A 3733-nucleotide genomic window follows, 5' to 3' on the forward strand; every position below is an offset into this window, starting at 1 on the left:
CCAGACTTGGAAGAGTTCCAGGAACTACACTAACCATTCCAGTGTTAGTGGTTATCCTTAAACCAACCCCTTTATACCAACATTTCAGAGAGCACATTCAACCTAGTGCTGCCACACATTTTTGCACATTTTGTATTATAACTCATTTCTTGGACTCACACATACCCCTTCAGATTAAGGGGGGAATGTTGGACACATAATCCTCTAAAGGTTGGTGTGGAAGCTAAATAGTTAAAGGGAGTCCAAGAGACCACTTGGAATATGAAACCAAGAATCACTCCAATGTAATATAAATATGTATCATTGTGAATAATAAAACATTAAATGCTCATCATTCAAATTCTTGTCTTTACCATAGTTGTCTTTAACATATCTAAACCATGTTTTTTTTTTACACCTATGATCATCTTTCTCAAAGATAATAGTGAATAATATTTATAAATCCATTTTATGACCTTTGACTTGCATATGATAATTAATATATAATTATATATAATCTATAAATCCATTTCATGAACGTGACCTTAACTTAAATATGATAACTGATATATAATTGAAGGCAAATTCCTCAAATATTTATCCATATAACCTATCTTGCTCTTAATGGAATGGTAAACATATGTGGAAAATGTTAGCATAGTTTTTCATCCATCTTTAAAAACGCTTTTCTCCAACGAAACTCATTTTATTGATTATTAAAATGTATTTGATATACTATATTTCTTCCTTAAAGGTATTCAAAGTCATCCCATCTAATTATTTCACATCTTTTATTTGGATGTGAAATGTATAATATATTTATCAAACCAACACATTGAATGCGTAAACTCCAGTGGGTGCAAACAAAAGCAAAGGGAATTTTTTGTGGATGAGACTAATTAAGTGTATCTTCAAGTCCACTAGGTTTTTTTCCCATAAGAGAAAGACTTAATTTTATTCATATGAAAAAAATACATTTTGTAGATGCTTAAAGCATATGCAGATGGTTGTCCATGTAAAGGGGACAAAGTTATAAATAATAGAAAATAAAAACCAGTAGGCCTATACTTTTCTGCCCTTCTTCCTCTCCACCCTCCGCTAACCTTCAGAGTTGGGAGAGGGAGTAATAAAGCTGGTTTTCCAGTGTGTTCATTGGAAGTTCTTTGTCAGATTCTGATCCTTCAGATCCATGAGTTCTTTTTATGCCACTTACTTCCAGCTGAGGTTTTTGTTGTTGTTTCATATTGTCTGGCCCCAGATGAGAATCTGTGGTATTTCTTCCTGAGTATATTTCTGTCCCATTTGTATGTCATGTGCTGATTGGTTCCTTGTAGGTTCTGTCTGCATGTCCTCTTCTTCCATCAGGTCGGTATGCTACCACTCTTTGAGTTTTTTTTGTTGTTTCTTATTTCCTTTGGGGTCCTTTCTAGCTAGTGGGCAGATGTATTGGAGGTGCCTTGTTTGCATGCAGTTGCGGCATCTGAATGCCGTGTTCTCATAGTCAAGCGATTGAGTCCTTAGTGTATTGTTGTAATTCAAAGTAATGTGATTAGGTAGCCCCTGACTCAGGTCCACTTCTACACATATTCTGGCAAATGTGAAGATTCCCCTGCTAACTTTGTCTTCATCTATTTTTAGGAATTTCCCCAAGGAATTCCCAATGGCTATTAAAACTTTGTGATGCCAAAAGTGTAGAGGGACGTTATGTAGCCTCACCCAAATAGGAATTGTTGAGATTTTCATAGTATTTGCATCAAAATCAGCAAACTAGGGGGTGGTGAAGAGGCCAGCATTGCCCCAAAACCAAGGCCCCTAATTTATAACACTGTCTCGTTCTTGTTCTGTACTGAAGCTAACTATGAAGAATCCTTTTGAGCATAGGTGTATTTCACAGTTAGGTGACCATGTGGAGAAAATCCATTGATGCAGAGTGTCGGATTTTGGCCAGAACCCATTAAATCTACAAATGACAACATTTTTGGATAGTTCAGTGTGTAGATCAATTACCTCTGACAGAGTTACTTGGAGCATTGGGTATTCCAGTTTTTGTTCCACAATATAGGGACCTGGTAGCTCTGGTACTGGTGCTGATTTGTGCTGCATTTTTTGTTTTCCCTTGACTGCGTCTCGAAAGGAGCCTATATTTTTTGAGCTGGCTCCATCGCATCCACCACGTAGTCTCAGATTCAGAATGATGGTTGAATCATTGATGATACCATATTCCTGAAGTGTATGGAGATCTTGTAGACAACGTCCTGTGTATATCACGTTTTGGTATTTTGTGGGGGTTCCAAGTTGGATATGGATTTCCTTTTTTAACTCTTGAATATTCAGCCCCTTTCTGAGCTGCATGCAATGATGTCTGCCCCCTATCAATTCGATGAATATTTGTATCAGGTCTTCACCCATGCATTTTGAAACAATATTTTTGGATCCATGATCCGTTGGGTTAGGCGTTTTGTCTGTAAACCCCAATGCACCTCTGATTTTTGTATTTTATTTGCTCCATGATTCCTCTGGTTCTGGTTTGTATGGGTCATTTTGTCAATATTTTTTGGGTCTGTTGTAGTCGGCCTCCATACATTTGTGCGGAACCTCCCTTGTCCAGCTGTGAACCTGGACACAACAGGCCCCTCATCCTTTATCCATTTTCGCACCTTCTTGTGGGCGGCGGATCTGTTGCCAGAGTATGTCGTTAGTAGGTCTGGTTGTTGTGATGCATCGACGTCATCACTTGGCATGCCAGGAACCCATGCCATCTCCACTTTTTCCTGTTGCTGCAAGAGGGATCGTGGTTCATGCCCGAGAAATGATGATTGTTGGACCTTGCCCCGGCCGAACAATCTTGGAGATTGCAGGTGAGGCTGAGACAAATGAATTCCTTTTTGCGGAAGTATTAACTATAAGGGAACCCTTTCCAAACATGATTCCTTCTCCGGATGAGAGGGGATGCCTGCCAGCTTGCGAACATCTTCAACTAAACTGTTACGAGATGCAGAGCTCTGTTCCCGCCTTCTCAATCACTCTTTCTTCTTTAAACTGCTAAAGCGAAAACCCTAAAACCATATAAATCTTCAAATGCACTAGTTAGATATGACTTTCCATTACTTGTAGTTTTTAAAATTATGAATACGATGCATTATCATAATCTCTTTATAAATAATGATGAAAAATAATTAGAAAAAAAAATTAATTATTTACTTTTCAAGTTAAATTAAAAAAAAAATAGATTTTTTTTAAGCTACTACTATTTTATTAATGGTTTATTTTCCAAATTAAATTATAAAAAGATAATTTAACCATTAGGAATAGTTTTTTCCTTCTTCCATAATAAACTCAATTTAGGAAAAGCAAAAAAACATCAAATTATTACTTAGGTTCAACCTTGCAAAATTCATTTGTGAGCATTATAGCAATCCGATATAATACAAATATAACCTCTTACTCTTTTTAATTATGAACAACTTATTGATATTTTATTTCTTCACCATCAAAATTTGGTTGTTTTAGTAAAGATTTAATGTAAAATTCATCATGTTAAATTATAGAGAAGTTACATTTTTTTAATCGCTAAAGTTGTAATAAATTATAACATTATTAATATTTTCATTAGGAACAAATATTTTTATGAGTTATATATTTAAATGTTTAATAACTAAGTTGAGTTTGTTGATTTTTTTTGGTTTTGTTTATTTTTATTTTTTTAATTATGGAATTTAGAGAGTTGAGGAAATATAAAAAGACTTTAAGAGAT

The sequence above is a fragment of the Pinus tabuliformis genome, chromosome 1_1, assembly GCF_031772625.1.
Source record: "Pinus tabuliformis cultivar Carrire ecotype Pingquan chromosome 1_1, CPIR1, whole genome shotgun sequence".
In the NCBI taxonomy this organism is placed as follows: domain Eukaryota; kingdom Viridiplantae; phylum Streptophyta; class Pinopsida; order Pinales; family Pinaceae; genus Pinus; species Pinus tabuliformis.